This window comes from Pseudorca crassidens, chromosome 4 (assembly GCF_039906515.1).
Source record: "Pseudorca crassidens isolate mPseCra1 chromosome 4, mPseCra1.hap1, whole genome shotgun sequence".
NCBI classification, from domain to species: domain Eukaryota; kingdom Metazoa; phylum Chordata; class Mammalia; order Artiodactyla; family Delphinidae; genus Pseudorca; species Pseudorca crassidens.
The window spans coordinates 112,267,430-112,288,348 of NC_090299.1; the positions used below are offsets into that span (position 1 = coordinate 112,267,430).

Sequence of the window (20,919 nt, forward strand, 5' to 3'; positions counted from 1 at the left end):
TGCTGGAAATCTCATCTCCCAGATTTACTCATGGCACACTGCCTCACATCCTTCAGGTTTGTTCCCAAACTAACTTCTGTGAAACCTTCCCTGACCTATTGAAAAATTATACACTCCTTATTTATGTTCCTTCCTAAGTTTTTCTTTATTGCATTTATCCCTGCCTAACATACTGTGTATTTTACTTCCTTTGTACTTTTGCTAGCTCCTCTCCTGCTAGAATGTGAGCTCCATGGGCAGGAAATTTCATGTTTTGCTCTGTACCTGGAATGGTATCTGGCATGCGGTAAATCCTCAGTGGAATGTGGGGCTCCAGAGCAGAGGAACCACATCTCTGCAGGGTTTTCCTCCCTCCTTCTTCCCTCACCATTTCCCCTCCTTTCCTTCTTCCTTCCCTCTTTATCTCCCTTCCTTCCTCCCTTCCCCGGCCCCCTTCCTCTTCCTCCTCTTTCTTCATTGTTCTTAATAGGCTTGGAGAAGCTGCTGAGTTAAAGCCAGTTTTCTATTTCTGGCTCTCTGTTTGGATTGGCAGTCACTTGGTTATTGGGAAATTCGTGCCTAGTCTTCCTGAGGTGTGGGCTGCCTGGACATCATAGAAGCCTCTTCATCTTCAGGGTCATGGCCTATTTTTTTTGTTGTTTTGTTTTGCTAATTGCTTTATAACCACAACAAACTAGTACAGAGTATGCCCTGTACAAAGCAACACAATAAAGGTCGAGGTGTTCCCTTGGGCAAGGCTGAAGTTTTCAGTCTGTGGTATTTGGAATTTAGGCTACAGTCCTTGTTTTTGGATGGATCATTGGGTGTGTGGCACAGTCCATGCTTTTAACAATATTTGAACAGGAGAATGGCCACTCGGCCCAGGTAGAAGTAGATGAAGTGTTTGGTTTCATGTGTCACGTAAGTACCGAAGTTCCTCCCCACAATGCAGTGCCAGGTGGGGTTCTACTTCTTGTCAAACTCCTTGATACGGGCAGCAATGTCCTTATATACATTTCTCCAATGCCTGAGTAGCACACTCCACCAAGTCCTGTTGCATCTCCTCCAACATATCGGCATTTTTGATCACGGCCTTTCGATCACACATAGTTACCAAAGAGCAGCGGCTGGCCGACTGCAACGGTCTCCTGGGGGAGAAGCTGGCGAGGCTCAGACCCTTAGAGAGGAGCAGTCCCTACTGAAGCCGTGGCGCATCTATCAGAGTCACAGCCTATTAACCCTATAATTTGAATTCTGCTCCTGGCAACTCACCAGTCATTGAATGCCATTGATATGTGGCTGCAAACGTTCTGTTTGGGGAGTGGCTTGTTCTTCTAGTGAGTGTCCAAGCTGCTGCCCACCATCGTGGCTCTGGATAACCCTCCTTTAGTACCTCCTATGATACTGTGCTACATTCACAAACTCATTTATTGTTCTCCATGGCAGTAAATTGTAAGCTCTATGAGAATAGGAACATTTTTTGAATAGCAAGGCCTAGGACACTGCCTTGGTCACGAAAATAAATATTTGTTGAATAAATGAAGGAATGTCTAAATTACACTTATAGATAGAAAAATCTATAAAAAATCTATAAAAATCTATAAAAAAAATAAAGATGAAAACTATTTTATGATGATAAAATATTGGTAATAAGAACATAGTTTTTTTCTTTCATTTATCTATGCTATTTCTAAAAAAAGTCTTTGTCATTTTTTGGCACAAAGTTTCCAGTTCTTATACAGTGTACACCCTATTTTTTATATACTTTCATTCATGTTAATGGGAATCTGGAGCTGGATGGAGAGAAATGAGTGTGCCTAGCTTGCCATCTTTCCCAGAATATTTTCACCAATGTTTATATTTTTTAATAAATGTGTTGTAATGAAAAATACTTCTCAGCTTTTTTGCTCACCTTATATGCTTGATAGAACAATAAATGACTTTGTCCACTCTCAAAGAACAAAAATTTAGTCTCATCAAGGAGACTTAAAAAAATATCTGTTCTTTGTGTGACAAGGCAGGTACTGAGCAGTTGTTTTCCTGCACCTATTGTCCTTAATTTTTTTCTGTTCATCTCTTCATTCCCAAATATGCAAAACTACAGAGAAAAAAAGTTATCAAAGCCTAACGATATGTGATTTCTCCTAAGGTGTTATTCTGTAGAAACATCTGGGTGTGTCATGTACCTGAGTGATTATAAAACAAACATTTTATATATGTTTATAAACAGGTCATTTCCCTTAATGTGTGCACAGCCTTCAAAATAATATATCCCAATAGTCTATAGCAATGCATTCCTAAAAATAATCCATGGTGATAACTAAATGCTGCTTCTAGGAATGGAAGAATAGAAAAGAGAAAGATTTGTGAAAAAATGAGAAGAATAGTTTACCTCATTGAAAGTATTGGTTCAAGTTCTTCTTTTCTGTTTCTCAAAACTACAAATGAATTATTTTATTCTTCGTATGTAAGCACAAATAGCTTTGATGGTTATAAAGAAATAGTTCATGTATGTGTCATTGATTTAAATTACTTGAAAACCATTCCAATTTTAAGCAAATAATTACATGTCACAATTTCATGCTAAATATGTTGTTACTTTTTACTAAAATCTTAAGTGTAAGATTCAGTATAATATAAAAATTACATAAATAAATACCAATTAATTCATTTGGTCTTAGAGTAACCTTCTTACTAAGAGTGAGTTAAAAAAAGGATACCCAATTTTTTATCTTATTTGAAATTATAAAATTATTTTAAGAAAAAATTTAATTTAGGAAGTTTTATTTTTCTGTATAATCATTGGGAATTGTGTAGAAAATTTATTATATTTATTATTTATATATTATTATTATTTTATATGTTTATTAGATGTGTATAGCACTTCACGTTGCCAGTATCATCAAGTAAAATGCTGCCAACCCCTTCCATATGTCATACCTTTTTTTAATATGTCTTTGGTGTCTACACAGTCATGGCCTCATTGCAGTGATTCAGTATATATTTGTTGCTTAGTCAGTTCATTCATTCTTTCATTCAACAATTATTTATCAAACGCCTATTATGTATCAGATATTTAATGCAAAAGGTAAACTAAATTTACATTTATTTATATCAAAATTTATATTTTGGATGTTATACCTTGGAAAATATTCTATAAATATCATTAGGTGAGCAGTTATTCCTAAAATAATGTTCTATTCACCTTAGTTCTTATTGTTATAAATACTGGTTCACAAAACACCATGTTAGATCCCAATAATGTCACTTATTTTAAGGCTGTAGCAAGGACATTTTTTGCTCCCTGATATCCGTGATCCTCTTCTCCTATAATGAAAGGACTCTTGTTTTGTAGCAGGACATGTGGCTACAGAGTAAGCACTACATTTTCTAAGCTCCCTTGGAGGTGATGTGTGCGGTTTCCAGATTTTCCTTAAAGGACGAAGAGCTGGCCCTCTGCCACCTTTTCCCCATCCTGCTGCTTTGAAAAGTGTTTATGGTGATGGATCATCTTGTACCATGTGGATAAGAGCAGTATCTGAGGGATGACAGAACTACGTGATAGAAAAAGCCTGGGTCCCCCATAAAATCCCTAGACTATCATTTCCATACTGTAATGTGAAAGGAATAAACCTCTATTTTCTTTCTTTTTTTTTTTTTTTTTTTGCGGTACGCGGGCCACTCACTGTTGTGGCCTCTCCCGTTGGGGAGCACAGGCTCCGGACGCGCAGGCTCAGCGGCCATGGCTCACGGGCCCAGCCGCTCCGCGGCATGTGGGATCTTCCCGGACCGGGGCACGAACCCGTGTCCCCTGCATTGGCAGGCGGACTCTCAACCACTGCGCCACCAGGGAAGCCCTATTTTCTTTATGGACTGTATTTGAATCTCTGTTATGCATTTCCTAAGGCAGAATTTGGTACCAGAAATGGGGTGCATGAAGTGGCATAACCTAGGTCTGTGGCATAATATGTTTAGCACTTGGGAGGCAGGAAGCACAGACACAGATATTGGAAGTTGAAAAGCTGGTTGATCCCTGATATGCTGAGGCAAAACATTGATATAACTCTTGATTACAGTATTTTAGAAGGCAGATTAAATGGTGACGGAGGCCATATATAACATTAGGGGAAATCACTGGAAAGCTGCAGGATCTTCATGTGTGTTGGCAGCTTCTTGCTCTTCCAGCAAAATCCTATGACAGAGATGAACTCAGGCTAGCGTTAACCAGTCTGCAAGCAGAGGTGGAAGGGCATATAGTTCTGTTAAGAAAGGCTCTTTGTGCCAGGTTAGCAAAATAATTTCACTGAGAGTCCTATAATTTGAGGCCTTTGAGGGTTGAAAAAGTCAACTCCTTCTGTATTCCAAACCAAAGCAATTATAGCTGGTAGCTTCAAAGCCACTGCCTTACTAGGAGATAAATTCAATGTCCTGCCAGATTTGCGAGCCAGACGAGAAGCAAAATCAAATTAAGAGTATTGCTTTTCCACCCAAACAAAATGGTTTAGATAGCCTGGATGTAGCTTCCATCCAGAGAGGGGGTAAGGAAACACAGAGGGTAATAAGGAAAAGACAAGCATCTTCAGGCTTAAAGAGTACATCTAGATTAAATCTTTGGCTATAGTTACTTACATATGGAACTAATCCAAAACAAATTGCCTGGAATCTTGCTAAGGTTTTAAGGGAATTGTATGGCTACAGAACAACAACATAGCCTGCAAAAGCCTGTAATTGTTCAACCCTTTAGAAAATTCCTGGGCCGCCAAATCTGGACCAGCAAGGAGAAGGCTACAAAAATATTGCAGTCTCCAAGAAGAGCAATCTTTGTACCACCTGCTTGATTCATAGCAAGGGAGGACAAAAGATAGGAAAGCACCCGCCAGGGGGTAGAACCAAAGGCTTTGGAAGAAAGCACACATTTCTTCCAGGAAAGCAGAATCAGGGCCTTCCAGATGAGACTAATCCATTGTTGGTTCATGGAATATTTGTAACGCCTATCTAGTAGGATTTGATTATTGCCATGGCCCAGAGACTGCTGTAAGTTTCCCAATCCCTCTTTGCTCAATAGGGGCAGTTTAGTTTGCAATATCTACTTCTTCACAAGCCGTGAGTATTGAGTGTATGGGGACAGATAAACTTGTTTTAGTTTGTAGGTTGCCAAATCATGAGGCTCCACATCCATGATTAATGAAGGGAAAGGGCTATACGTCATCCAGAGGGGAGACTTTTAGCTGGGTACAGTAACCAGTGGGACTTCGGAATTTTCTCCTTTGTGGAGGTGATCAATGTATTCTATGTGAAGGAGAGAGATTGTGATGGATATTTGGGTTGCCACATGAATAGACTGTGGCAAATAATGCTAGTTGTATTTAAATGTCCATTCTCTCAGTTAACAGAGACACAGGCATACCTCTGAGATGTTGCAGGTTCAATTTTAAACCACCACAATAAAGTGAGCATCACAATTGAGATACACAATTTTTTTTTTTGTTTCCCAGTGTATGAGTTATGTTTATACCATACCATAGTGTATTAAATGTGGAATAGCATTATGTCTAAGAAAACAACGTTCATGCCTTAATTAAAAGTACTTTATTGCTAAAAAATGCTAATCATCATCTGAGCCTTCAGTTGAGTCATAGTAGTTACATTAAAGATCACAGATTTCAGATCATCACAACAAATATAATAATAATGAAAAAATTTGAAATATTGTGAGAGTTAACCAGACTGTGACACAGAGACATGAAGTGAGCAAATACTGTTGGAAAAGTGGCACCAATAGACTTGCTCCACGCAGGGTTGCCACAAACCTTCAATTTGTAGAAAACACAATAACTCTGAAGTGTAATAAAGAGAAGCACAACAAAACAAGGTATGCCTGTAAAGCCTCTGAGTTTTGGCTATGTGCAGGACTGCCAAAAATAAAGTTTTTTTTTACCTTCCTTGTAGTTAGGTGTGGCCACATGACTAATATCTAATGGATGTAAGGAGACTTTGTGGGTGCAGAATCTGGGATGTTTTTAAAAGGCAAGTGTGTTGCATTTCTGTCATCCTTCCTCTATCCCATTTTTTCGAACACAAATGAGGTAGTGAGCTACCTTGGAACAAGAACTAAGGATGATTTTGTTGGAAAGGTAGATCAGTAAGATAGAAGGAGCTTTTGTCCTTGGGTAACTTTGTGTAGCAGAGCTCCCATACTAGTTCTGTATTGCTTCCCTTAAGAATATTTCACAAGGGAGAAGTAAACTTTTATTACATTAAGAGGGTTGATATTTGGGTCTTGTATCAGTCAGCTATTGCTGCATAACAAACAATATAAAAATTTCAGTGACATACAAAAATAATCATTTATTTCTTGCTCATGATTTTATGAATTGGTTGGAACAGTTCTATTTCATACTTCAGGTAAAATGGTAAATTCTGCTTCATATTCTCATACTTCTCCTAAGATATGAGTGTGTATACTGTTTGTAGCTAAGAGTTATGAGAGCCAGATAAATGACTGTAGTGAACTGTCCTACATAATAGTGAACTATTATGCATTTATGAATATCATGTAGGTGAAAGAGAAGTTGAATGATGGTTTTGAGTTTTGAAGGTGTAATTTAGTACTGTATTGAGTGGAAGTAAATCACTATATCAGTGCTAATGCTAGTGTAGCTATACAAAAATCCTGTTATTTTGCCATCTCTCTATCTAGAACTGTAAAAAGGCCTGGGATTTTACCCTACTTGCACACTAATAAGTTAGCCTGCTATAGGTTTATAGATGCTGACAGGAGACAAGGCTCTTGGGTCAGAACAATTTATTATTCACAGCATTAGCAGCAACCAGAAAATCAGCATTTTTTGCACCTGTTTTCTGGGCTCCAGTTCCCATAAGGAAACACAAAGAGGGTGAGCTGATACCTGCACACTCCATGGGTTGCATTACAGGAGAAGAATCCAGAGCATACAGAGCCCAGAGTTTTTATTAATGGGTAGTAAGCATCCTGCCTTTTGCTACAGAGGGGAGACAATGTCTTTATCTTCCAAAGTTGTAAACAAATGTGTCTCTTACTGCAGAGTAAATACCACATCTTCCAAGGCTGTTCACAATACAAACATACTTGAAACGATCTTCTGGAATAAAGGACAGTCAGTATCCTTACTAGCAATGGGTGTAGAAATGAGAGATCCATGGAGAACTGTCTCCCAAACTGCTTTTGCCAAAGTCATTAGTGACATTCTAATTTTTGTTCTAACGTGTACTTTTGCCTGCTTATCTAACTTGATCTCTTACAGCTTATGGCTCCGTTGTCATTTTACCCATTCTGGTTTAATTACACCATTTTCTCTAGGCTTTCTTCTTACTCCTTTGACTTTTTATTCATTCTTTCTTCATTTATCAAATATGTTTTGAGCACTTTGTATGCTCCAGGTAGTCTTGTAGGCACTGAGAAGGGAACAATACAGAAAAAGCACCTTTGCTTTCATGAAACTTGCAGTCTAGTAGGGGAAGTCAGATAATAAGTGAGATAAATTAAATGACATATAATATTTTAGGTGGTGTCAAGTACTAAGGAGAAAATTAATGCAAGGTAAAGGAATAGAGGAATAGGAAGATTCCAGTGGGTTGCCATTTGAGAACAAAGGCTTTACTGAGCAAGTAACATTTGAATAAAAATCTGAAATAAGTGAGCAAACCTTGAGGCTGTTTGGGCCCTATTTGAGGTGGATGGAAGAGATCTAGGAAAAGCCAACAGGAAATGCAAGGCCTTGAGCCCACAGTGGGCCTTGTGTGTCTGAGGAATAGCAGGAGGTGTCCTATTACTTATCCGTTTATTGTTCAGCTTCCAAAGGTCATCCTAACTCTGGCAATATAAACTTAATTTTTTTTTCTTCTACAAATTTATGGTTTTATGTGTGTGAGTGTGTGTGTGTGTGTGTGTGTGTGTGTGTGAGAGAGAGAGAGAGAGAGAGAGAGACATGCTTCATCCATTTGTAAGAGTTAAGGCAGAGAATTTTCCAAAAGGTTATCTAGTTTTTCTAAGATAATTTATTGAGTAATCTTTTTCTTTCTCCATTGATTTGAAATGTTACCTTTGTCATTTAAGGAATTAAAATAAATTCTTACCTGAATTAAGCTTTTTTTTTTTACTTCTGTTGCATTCATCTGTTTATCAATTTTTTAAATTCATTAAGAAGCTATTTTAATTATATGACTTCTTTTAGAAATTTCTAGACTTTCCTCCTTATTTTTCCAATTGAAATGTATAATCCCTCTGTCTGATTTCAACATTTTCTTGGTATTTTAATTTATATTGCACTTAATAGTTGACAGATAGATAAATAGATAAATGACTATAGCAACTGAGTCATCCCATACAAGAATGTGATTTGTTTATTAATTTATTTAAATATTCTTTTATACTCCTCAGTAGATCTTTAAGGTACAATAATGTGTCTTTTTGGTTATTGGGTTTATACTTAGGCCTTTTTTTTCAATTGTGTTTGGGTGTTAGTAACATTGAACATAATAGAGAAAAACACATCTCCGGACCCAATTTTAACAGTTAATATGCTTTATTTTCAGCCTCAGATAATTCTTAGAATTCAAATTGCAGTTATTTTGTTTATTATTCTAATGAAATTATGACATATCCAGTATAGAAAGTTATCAAACATATTTCTAAGTGAGAGTTTTGGTGTTCTGGGCTTTGCGTACATAACGATGATGAGGCAGTTACTGATCCTGTGACAGAAACATACGCCAAGTGATCATCTAATCTTCTGTCTCCCTCTGGATAGAGCTAAATTAAAAACATCAGGCAAAGCAGCTTAATGTACTTATTGGAGATTTAAGTCAAGACAAGAAGATCCACATATTCCTCTGGTACAGTCTGCAAAGTATAGAGTCATTTTGCAGATGGTCTTATATCCCAATGGGGCAAAGATATACCACCTGCATTTTTCTATTTTGTTTTGATTTTTAGTCAAAGTTTGCATGATGGCATGGAGACTATCCCACTCACTTTCCTACCATAGTCTGATTATTATTTAAGTCATGATGTTTATCAATAAAGTTCTTTGTTTTGTGGGTACAAGTAAAATATTCAGTTTTTCTTAAGGTTTATTTTCCTCTGAATTTTCACAATGAAATTATTTCATGCTTAATTTTATTATTTTTGTAATAAAAACAGAATTACTTTTTAAATTATCTCTAGCTTCATTCTTATTTTCCTTATTTCCTTATTGGCTACTGATATTAACAATTAGCCAAGCCTGATTCTTGATGCAATTTCACAACTTTTTTCATGTAAAGGTAGAAAAGGTTTACTTCTAAAAGCAAATAAATGAAAATAATTTAATAATTTTGTTAAACATGATTGTGTGTCTTACTGGATTCAGAAATCTATTTTTTAAAAACATTTAAAATAATGATCATAATTGATAATTATATTTTTTGAATTTTCCAGGATTACAATGAAATGAAATAATTTATAATATTTTCTACTTTGCTAACCATGTGCTTAGCTATCAAGTTTTCAATCCATTTTGTTTTGTATAATTTCTAAGAATGCCAACATCTAAAAAACACTGACAAACTTATCTTCTGAAGCTAGAGAGTCCCCCAGTCTCCTTCAGTACTTTATTTTTAATTCAATACTTATAGATATTAATTTTTCACCAAAATGTACAACTTCTTTCTCAAAGCTAGAAGGTTACTGATTCATAAGGTAGATTACCTTGTTACTAATTCAAATAGCTTTTTGGTCCCCCAATAATTTCTCTCTTCCTCTTCCCACATGTCTTACTTGCCTGGAAAAGATATGCTATAAAGCAGTGGAGCAAAGTACATTATGCTGGCACAAAATTTAAAAAAAAACCATTATTTTGAGATTGCTTATAACAGCAAATCAAGCGCAAGAAGCTAGTTTTAGAATTAAGTCCTAGTGCTAGAAAAAAAGACACCTCACATAACTGCAAACCTTTAATTTTACCAGCCTATATAAAAACTTGTCAATACTGTATTTGATATCAAAGAGGGGAAGAGAATAAAAAAGTTGCCTTTTCAAACAATGCTATTAGTAAATATGTTGACGTTCATATCAAATATGAGAGAGACAACATGAATCCAGAAGAATAGTACATCATAAAGTTTTCATTACACGTGGATGATTCCACAGAAGTAATATACTTACTAATATCATACAGCTTGGAATCCCTGAAGACAAATGCTTGGAAGAATATTATTTGTTCCAAAGAAGCTCTATATCAAATATCTGAGAATAAAATGTTCAAAGTGGTAAAGGGATACTTGAAACCAATAACATACTAAGGAAGCACTCACCAAAGTATCTTTGGGCATTGAAGGTTATGTTAGGTTGTAGGAAAACATGAGATTTACATCAAAAGTTCTTTTTAAACCCTAGAATTCAAAAATACATTATTTAATTCACATTAGATATATTTATATATGTCAGTGTTTGTCCATAGATTTACAGTCCATATTAAAAGATGTTATTAAAATGGTGATTGGTAATAAAAAATGAGGGTAATATATATATAATGGTAATTAAATCCAAGCTGTTAAAATATCTTTTTCATCTTTATTCAAAGAAATATGATCAGAACACAATTTCATACTGAAGTGCATTGGTTCTTCAAGGAGAGTTAGGCAAGAATTTATAAAATTATTGATGAATTGTGTGTGTGTGTGTGTGTGTGTGTGTGAGAGAGAGAGAGAGAGAGAGAGAGACAGAGAGAGAGATGAAGGAGTGTAAGGAAGAGGAGGGGCTGGTTTCTTACTTTGCATATTTTTAAAAGGCATTGTTGTTGGCTTTCAAAACAGTGCATTTTGTATTTTTTCAGCTTCTAAGGAGCTTAATTAAAGTATTTTAACAGGTACTGATAGAGTTAATGGAAAAATCTGAATCCTAAACATTTAAGATGAGCAAAGCAACATCTGTGTAGGATTAAGGAAAATCTTTAATATTTTTAAATACTTGAAGGTTTAAAGTCAGCATTACCACCAGACTGTTCACTGTTAAATTTGTCCCACACAAAAAAGAGGGAAGACATTTTAAAGGACTGATTGCTCCCATGAAATATTGATATAATTTAAACAGAATTATCTGAATTCTGGTAATTTTGTAAGAAAGCAATTGAAATACAAGCAACGTATATTCATTTGATACCACCTACTTATGTGAACAAAATTTGTCATTAATATCACTATGAAAAATTTAAGGAGATCATCATTAAAAAGTCTTGATAAGGATTTGTGTGTAGCTATTTCGAACATAAAACCATATACTAAAGCATTATGTCCACAGAAGATATTTCATGTTTCTTATTAAAAGTTAGAAAACATTTTTTGGAAAGTGCATTTATAGTCGATATTTTAAATCTTCCCTAATACTTTGTATTTTATTTATATTATAATCATAAAATGCAAAGGAAATGTAACACTTTTTTCCTCTAAGTCTTATATAGATGCTCCCAGAGTCAGTTTTGTGAAAATTTTATTTCTATGTGTGTCATGAAAAAAAGACTGTGAGTCACTTCTTTATAATGCAGCAAGGGAGAATAGTGTCAATAACTGGTGAAATTATCAGGGCTGAAAGAAGCAGCATCTTTGAAAACAGGCAGTGAAGGAGTTAGATAATTTTCATCAGAATAAAAAAACAAATGAGGTAAAGCTAAAGTAGATTAGGGAAGATAACTGTTCTTGGGAAGTTGAAAACTCTTTGTCGATTTTTATACAGTGTTTTAGTAATTGTGCTTCTCAATTACGTGAAGTGTTTCTGTAATGCACTGAGCAGCTGGGATGGGACCAGTCTCCCAGTGCTGTACTCATCCCAGTAGCTAGCGCCCTCCCAACCCATGATGGTGCTCAGGTAGTATTTGTTGAGTGAATGGGGGTTGTATTAGTTTGCTCTGGCTGCTGTTACAAAGTATCACAGACTTGGTGGCTGGCTTAAACAATAGAAATTCATTTTCTCACAGTTCTAGAGGATGGAAGTCCAAGATCAAAATTTTGGCAGGGCTGGCATCTTCTGAAGCTTCTGTCTTTGGCTTACTGGTCGCTGCTTTCTTGTAGTGCACAGACATCCTTGGTATCTATTCATGTGTCTAAATTTCCTCTTGTTATAAGGACACCAGTCAGATTGGAATAGGGTCTGCGTATACAGTGTATCTCCAAGTATAATCATGCTCTGGGGTACTGGGGCTTGGCATTTTCCCATATGAATTTTAGGGGGATACAATTCAGCCCAAGATAGGGGTGCAGCAATGCAATTGAGACTCTGTAGGAGCTCATTTTTAAAAATTTGAGTTAATATCTTTCAGTGTAGGAATGATTTTCATGATATTCAGTAATGATAAAGGAAACAGTTCTGTCAGGTATACAATTAATATAGTTAATTATCTACAGAAATACTGCTTTCATTTAAACTTTTTTTAATGCTTGATTTAGTGTTTGTTTTCAATCTTTTGACAATATAAGCCATTCATTTCCTTTCTTCTTTGACAACTGTTATACAAAACATTATACAAAGGCTAGAAATGTCAGTGATAGATGGCTTAGATTAATTTAGTCTCCTCCTCACTTTCGCCCATTACTCTAACAAACTATGCTACTGAGAAGATGGGGCCTCATTTAAGACTGTCTATATTGATCTGATAATTACTCAGTGAAAGACTAGATCCCATCATACCTAAATCCTGAGCCTGTTAACTGGAAAATTGTTCCTAGAAAACTGATGGTGCACCAGTAAACACTTAGGTCCTGCAGTAAACGCTCAGAAAAATGCTAGGGATGTTACCTGTTAACTTGTGCCTCATGGGTACAAGAACAGTTGGTGAGGGTAAACATACAAACCCACCAGAAGAAATATAAAAGTAACTTCCAGAAGGCCTTAGGATATCTTCACTCTGAAGAGACACGACTCTGCTGATAGATGTTTGCTGGGGACTTGAGGCAGGCAAGCCTGCCCTCTGCCTGGGAGTGCTGCCACGTCATGATTGGTGCATACAGTAAGCTGTATGTCGTAACCTGAATTCTTTCCATACTTTAAAGGAGCAGTTTAGTCTTTGCATGGCTCTGTGGGTATATTTTAGTCGGTTATATCATCCTGTTGGGGCAAACAGGCCCTCAGCTATTCATTTCATTCCCCACTTGTTCCTCTTGATACAGAGGAACGCCCAGCAGAATAAGTTACAGGATATGTGACTCCAAATTAGTTTTCTTCTGGCTACTGTCACTTCTGGGAAAGAGAAGTGGATAAAATTACTTTTATAATTTCTTCTGAGAATTGTTGGTCTCTCAGGTTTGTAAAGGCCTTGGGTATCCTGTATGGAACTAGCTGAGTTATGTTAACATGCTGCTGTTTGGGTAAAGACTATTGTAAAATACATCTCATGATTGATTTTAGATGACAGAAATTTAATGCCTTTTGGAGCTAAAGCTATTATTGTTAATACTACTAACATTAAAAGGGCCATCAAACCAAGCTGAATGAGAACAATGTGGTACAACAACAATAAGTCTGAAAAATAAGGTAATTAAATTATTGTATTCTACTTGATTACTTGTTAAGCAGTAGGAGTTGTGGGGTTAGATTATGGGATTTGTTTGAAGGGATATAACACATTTTTCCAAATGAAAACATCTGTTCACACTGGTGTTTTCCATTAGTCATCTTCAGGGATGTTAATTTAACTTAAAACAATTCACACTACTCTGTTGATGATTAATTTGAAAATGATGTTTGCATTATTAGTTGAAGTCAGAGACACCGTGAGAAACGGTAGTGAAAGCACATGGCCATGATGATGCATTTGGTACTTAGAATGTTTATATTAAAGCAGCACCTGGTGTTTGCACAGGGATTGAGAGCAGAGGAGAAACTAACATTGGCACAGGTTATTAAGATGCCTGACTCAGGAGTCAACGTAAGCCCTGAGTAGAGTCTCATAGAAACTGCAGTCTTACCAAGTTTCATGTGATTGATATAGCATGCACTCACCTATTATTCTACAAGGCTATAGAGTAAGCAGTGAGAACTCAATCCCTTTTATTTATTTATATTTAAGAAAAGGTTTTAAAATAATAAAAACTATTAGGAGAGATCATGCTTTTGTCTAATGAACTTGCATATCACAAACACTCCAATTCTTAATAGACAACAGAGTTTTCTCTGAGCATTCAGGCAGAGGCATTTACACTCCTTTAAGAATACTCATCCTAAGAGGTGTGTTCTCATATATCATCCCTTTAATTCATTTGTTCCCAAATTTATTGTGCATGTATCCTGTCCTATACATCTTAATTTAATTAGTCAGTATTTTGGCCCAGTAATCTAAATTTTTAACAAACTTTAGAAATGCTCTAAAGAAAAAATTTTAAAAATTCACATACACCTAATCCTCAAATTATTCCTTAAAGATAATCCCCAAGCCTGATGTTCGTTTTTACCTAAGTAGCTATTTTCCTAGCATTTTAGCTTTACAGTAGCTTTAAAGGTCAGAGATTTTTGGTTCATGATGGCACACTAATCACATGGTATGGTGTCCTTTACCATTTCAGACACCTCAAAGGGATTAAAACATATAAATACATCATTTTGAAGATAATAGGAGGTGACCATTAATGGTTGACAATTTTCAGCAATTTTCTGGCAGACAGAAAGCAGTTTGGGGAGAGCTACTGGAAGAAGCAGGATAGAGGGGGCCAGGACCTGGGAGGGAGTTGATCTACCCTGCTGAATCCTAGAGAGCCTCAAGATTCTGGGATGCCAGTTCTGATGAACAACAGGAGTGAAGAGTGAGTTGAAAAACAAGGCCATTAAGATCTATATATGGAAGGTCACCATAATCTTATACTTCACATGGTGGACAGGGTACCCAACAATGACCATCAACCCACTTAAGCAAAATGTTGGAAGGTCCTTATTTTAGAAATGTGACTGTCTGAATGCATGTGGACAGCTGGTGTGGGAGTTGGTGCTGAGATCAAAGACCTCAGCATTCTGGGAGGTAGGAGTTCTCAAGCATAAGGACCAGTTCATCACTGAAAAATTCCACCAGCATCCGTGCACACATTGCCACGTTATTTAGGTTTTTATTGCCTCATTCCTAAATGTGAAAAGATGACTAAGGTTCAACAGATATTTGAGGAAAACTTGAAACATAAGAAAGAAAAACTAGGGTAAACATATTTAAAAATGCCTACAAATGCACACACAGTCACAAATGAAACAGATACTTATTCAAATTATATGGGGATTTTAGTGAATTCTCGCACCACACACTCATACACACTTTCACACTCTATTCAGTATTCTTAAAAACAAGGATACAATGCTGTGCGAAAACAACACTTGGAGAACAAGTAAGATTTTTTAAAAAATATAGGCACAATAAAAGATTTCAAATGTAGGACCAGTAAAGTTGAGGAAAATTCCTAGATAGCAGGAAAAAAATACACTGACCTATTTCATTTTATAACATATAGCCCAAGGGAATAAGCATCTCCTTGAAGTGCCTTTAAAGTTTTAAAGTTACTATTTTCAGATACAAATTTTGACAGTCACCAGTATACAATATTCAGTGATTCACACATCAATGAATTATCCTTTATTCATTCATTATCTTGTATTCATTGAGCATCTACTATTTGCCTGTCATTACTCTAAGTACCAAGTAGTGATCAATACAGTGATCAAAACGTACAAAAATTTCTGTATCCACAGAGCTCATGTTTTTGTTGGGAAAGATAGACAATAAACAAAACCCAAAAATATATAGTATGATAGATGGTCATAAGTACTTTGGAAAAAAATAAAGCAGGTAAAGGAGATAGGAAAGGTGCTTTTGGGTGTGGGGTCATGAGGAGGATTTTATGGAGGGTTGGAATCTATAGAGTTTGTGTTTCAGACATATCAAGTTAGAGATGCCATGTAGAAATCCAAGTGGAGATGGAGAGGGCAGTTGGGTAAGCCTTTTGGAGTTCAGTGGAGAGGTCTGGGCTGGAGATATTAATTTGTGAGTCATTCAAGTATAGTAGTATTTAAAGTCATGTGAATGGATAAGATCAAGAAGAGTTACAGGGAATGAGCCCTGCCACATGCCAGCACATAGAGGTCCGTGTGACGAGGAAGAACTTCCTAGCGGAGACAGAGAGGGGTTAGCCAGGAAGAGACCAAAGGGAGTATGGTGTTCTGGATACCGAGAGAGAAAAGTATTTTGAGGAGGAGGCAGTAGTCAGTCATTCCAAATGCTTTTATAAAAATATTTTCATCTGCAAATGGGTAGTGATAGTGTTCTTGTTTATGAGGCTGTGAAAATAAGTGAAAATAGGAGAGTTATACTGCACAAGTAGTTTACACTATACCAAAATGTAGCCACTTCAAATACAACTTTGAAGTAAGCAGAGTAGAAGTAAATTATTGAGTTAACCACTAAATTGAAAGGGAAGGATTACACTATTTGATGATCCACAGGCAGCATACCCCCCAACCCCCCAATAAATCACATGGGACATTGAGTAACTGTCTTTGTTATTTGCCTATGCCCTAATAGCATCTCTGAAACCTGAAATCATTATTGGGACATGTTGGAAAGTTGTTTTTGGTAATTTCCCTAGTTTGGAGAAGAGAGTCAAAGAGGCTACCCTGTTTGTGGTATTTTAAAACATATTCTTTGAGTTTTCTCACTTACGCAAAATTAAATGGAGTGATAGATGTTTAACCACTGAATCGCTTTGGCTTGGATGCATTGGCAGGGTAGCAGGAAAAGTTCTTGCTTTTAATATATTCTTTGGGTGCCTAGAGTGCTCTTAATACTTCATTTATTATAAATATTGATACAACAATATATGTTAACTTGTTGAGATATTATTTGTTGGTCCTTTGTGTTTCCTTCCCTCATTTATTGATATTTTCCTAGAGCTTCTGCCTGGAGTCCTGAAGGGCAGAGAGAGCCCAATCTTTGAAAGTAAGGAGAGGTACAGAACAGATTTTCTTCCTGACTCAGTAGGATAGAGGCTGTCAGATCTTTTGAGTAGGAGGGAATCCATTCCCACCTTAGAGCAGTACCTTGCACCATGGGCCTAAGGAGCCTGATCCCCAAGAATGGAGGGCCCTAGCCGTACCAGGTGTGACACAGAGGAAACCTTCAGCTTCCAGGGCCTCTATGGCTAGAGGCAACAAACGTCATTCTTCTGTGATCTTCAGGTGGCACTGGAACAAATTTATGTGCAAGAGTTCCGTATAGTACCATCATACAGTACCATCTCATTTTTGCCCTTGATTCATAGGCTACTGCTCAAAAATTCAAGGTTTTTTAGTCATAGCTTTTCTCCTGAGCTAGCCCTAACTTTGTTGGTTCTTCCCTGCCCCATGGGTTATTTTCAAATGCCTTCCAGGCCTTCTTTAACTACATTCTACTTTAACACTCATTTTTCATAGACTGCTTCATGCAACACTTCATTTTTGCCCTAACTGAAGCTAGGTCCCCCTGCTGAGGATATGATTTTTCTGGCAGCCATCTGCAAGAGAGACTATTTATCCATCCCGTGTTTCACAGAGCTTGTAGTTCCCTGTTGATTTTCTACACCATTTCCTGCATCTTCCAGTAACAATCCTCCTTCTACTTTGAGACTTATTCCTGACATCCATCTCCATCCTTCTGTGACATATTAATCCACCTCTTGTGTTTGTCAAGGGCTTTGGCACCTAGGTCAAAATTTTACTTGTCATTCCAAGTGCCTTCATTTTTTACCATTACTTCCTGTGGTTCACACAGCTCTGAAAGTTCACAGTTCTTAACGATAACCTGCCAGGTGGCTACATCCTGGAACCTCTCATTCCCAGTACTCCTCCTTCTTTGGACTCCAAAATTTTACTATCTTTACTTCTAGTCACAATCTCTAATATTTCTAGCTTTCTCTCCCCTCCTTGGTAATCTTAATCTCCAGTTCCTTAACTGCTTATGCTCCATCTCTCCTTCCCCTTTTGGCTTAACTTCATTTTTCTCTTACTACTTAAATCTTCCTTTGCTTGTGTTCTCAACTTCTTAGCTTGTCTCTGTCTTTGCCTCTTTCCTTTTCCCTCCCTCCCTCCCTCCCTTCCTTTCTTCCTTCCTTCATCTATATCTTCCTCTTGATCTTTCTTTTTATCTATCTATCTATCTATCTATCTATCTATCTATCTATCTATCCATCCATCCATCCTAACTTACTGAAACCTACCCCTTATGTCAGCAACTTGGCTAGCTCTTCACTGAAAACCTTTTTTTTAAATTTCTTTCTAGCACATAGGCATCCAGTTAGGTTTTAGCATGTGTCTGAGGTCTAGCCAATAGGTTGTGAGTGGAAATAATGTGTGCCACTTCTAGGCCTGGTCTATAAATAAACCTCTCGCATGACCCTTCATCTCTCCCCGAGTCCCATCTGCTGGTTGGATGACAACACTCAAGGTGTTCTTGGAATTCACATGTTGAAGATGGGTGAGCCTTCACTAGCTTGACTCCCTAAATGACTTCATGCATAAATCCCTACTCCTAAATAATTTTAAATGAATGAGAAATAAGCTTCTATTTTGTTAAACAATTGAAATTTCTAAGTTAATCTGTTATAGCATTTGGTGTTATCACAACCAAAGATAGATCCACACCTCTGCCTTTTTTTTCTTTCCCATGTTTGGTCTGTCACTGAATGGCACTGGAGAAATTCTCACCATTGTGTGGATTTGTACCAAAATCTACCACCTTCAACTTTAGCTGGATTGTCAGTTGTGCTCGATGATCACCCTGTGTATCATATTTCTTCTTTTTCTCATTTCATTCAATAATTATTTTATTTATTTTACTATGACATCCTAATTTGGGTATATGATTTTCATCCTGTATTATAGAAATAGGAAAGACCTTGATGTCTGAACTTTTTCAAACTCCTACCCAACTCCTATCCTGCTCTTCCCTCCATCTACAAACATGCCTGCACTCATCACTTTACCCTAGTTCTATGAAAGAATTGATTCTCTTTCTCCTTGAGGCTAATAGCTCCATTTGGATATTCATCTCATTTACCTTCTTAGAGCCTTTGGTCCATCTGAGAATCTCAACAGGGCAGCAGTCATGCTAATTTAACCCATCCTTGGATCCCCAACATGAAGCACGGTACATGATACATAGTGGGTGTTCAAAACAAATTTCTTGAGTGAGAAAATAATTGCATTTTCTTTATTGTATTTTCAACATCATCCTCTCTACTGATACTTTTCCTCCTCAGTATATAGTCAATTCTGTCCCTATGAAAAACAAATACAAGTAAACAAAACTTCCTCAACCTGGGCTTCCTTGGTGGCGCAGTGGTTGGGGGTCCGCCTGCCGATGCAGGGGGCGCGGGTTCGTGCCCCGGTCTGGGAAGGTCCCACGTGCCGCGGAGCGGCTGGGCCCGTGAGCCGTGGCCGCTGGGCCTGCGCGTCTGGAGCCTGTGCTCCGCAACGGGAGAGGCCGCAGCAGTGAGAGGCCCGCATACCGAAAAAAAAAAAAAAAAAAAAAAAACTTCCTCAACCTTTAAACTCCTCGAACTCCTGCTCTATTTCTCTTTTATGAGCAACCTTTCTGGGAAAGCTATCTACATAACTCTTCTCCTCCTCAGCCCACCATAGCTAGACTTCTGTCTCCATCGCTTCACTAAGCTGTTTTGCTTGTTTGTTAAGCAAGACTTTGTAGTTCTTAAATTAAAAGTACATCAGCACCCTTCTTGTCTCAGTTTCCTTGATTTCTCTGCTGGATCTCATGCTGTTGTCACTCCCCTACCCCCACCACAACATTTTCCCTTGACACATAGTTTTGGTTTTCTTCCTATCTCTATGCTCTTGCCCTCCCACCATCAATTTATCTATTCATGCTGGTGGTACTGATTTGCTTTCTTCTCTCTCTATAGACTCTAAGTGATCTCTTCCCACACATGCTTTCCCAATTTACAACAGTCCCAACCTCTGGCCAGTTTCAGATCTGTTTATTCAACTATTCACTGGATGATCCATAGATGCTTCAAACTCAACATGTCCCAAAGTGCACGCATCAGCCTATCACCCAGGGAAACTTCCTCCTGTTCCTAAATTTCCCTTTTTAATGGTAACAGAGTCCTAATAACAGCCTATACTGGAAGTTTTAGTTCTTTTTTTCTTCAACATACCACTTCAGTCTAGAGTATTGGAGGATGAGGTTGTGAGGGCAGGAGAAGTTGACTCCTAAGGATGACAGAATAGGACCAGGTGAATATCTGAGCAAAACGGGAAGTAGAAGAGGAAGGTATGCATGTCAGGTTGTTTTGAAGTTGTGCATCTGAGAAAATAAATCACCTGCTCCCCTCAGATAGTGAGTGGGACAGGAAAAATCTTCAAAATCTATCTTTTGGCAACAGTAAGTCAGAATAAAATGACTAAATATTAAAAAAATCTTTTTAACACAAGACTTATTAAAACTTTTATATAACAGAGAAAAAGAAACAGGCAATTAAACACTCAGAAGAAAAGCAAAACTTGTGAAAATCATGTATAGCAAATGGCTATTTTAGAAACACTATCATAGGAATGAACCAATTAGGAATGAATGCTATAAATTATATGAAGAAAGAACATGAGGTATAATCAAGAAACTGCTCTGAAGAATTTCACGAACAAAAGGAAATGACCTTAAAGAGATTAAACATATCTTCTTATGAGTACACCAACCCTATCATGTTAGGGTCCCGCTCTTATGACCTCATTTAACGTTAATTATCTCTCTAAAGGCCCTATCTCTAAATACAGTCACATTGGGCACTAGGGGTTCAACATATGAATTTTAGGGGGACACAATTCAGTTCATAACATTATACTAAACACAGTAGAGGTTCACTGAAGTGATACTTTGCTTACTAGGTAATATTATTACTCCCATGGCA

General features: G+C 37.1%; 1 protein-coding gene and 1 pseudogene across 1 annotated transcript in view; one reads left to right on the forward strand and one right to left on the reverse strand.

The window, feature by feature from the left end:
* CFAP299 (cilia and flagella associated protein 299) overlaps positions 1-20,919 on the forward strand; it is a 635,581-nt gene that overhangs the window by 71,520 nt on the left and 543,142 nt on the right. The window lies entirely within an intron of this gene.
* Positions 826-1,183, reverse strand: LOC137224133 (dynein light chain 1, cytoplasmic-like; annotated as a pseudogene).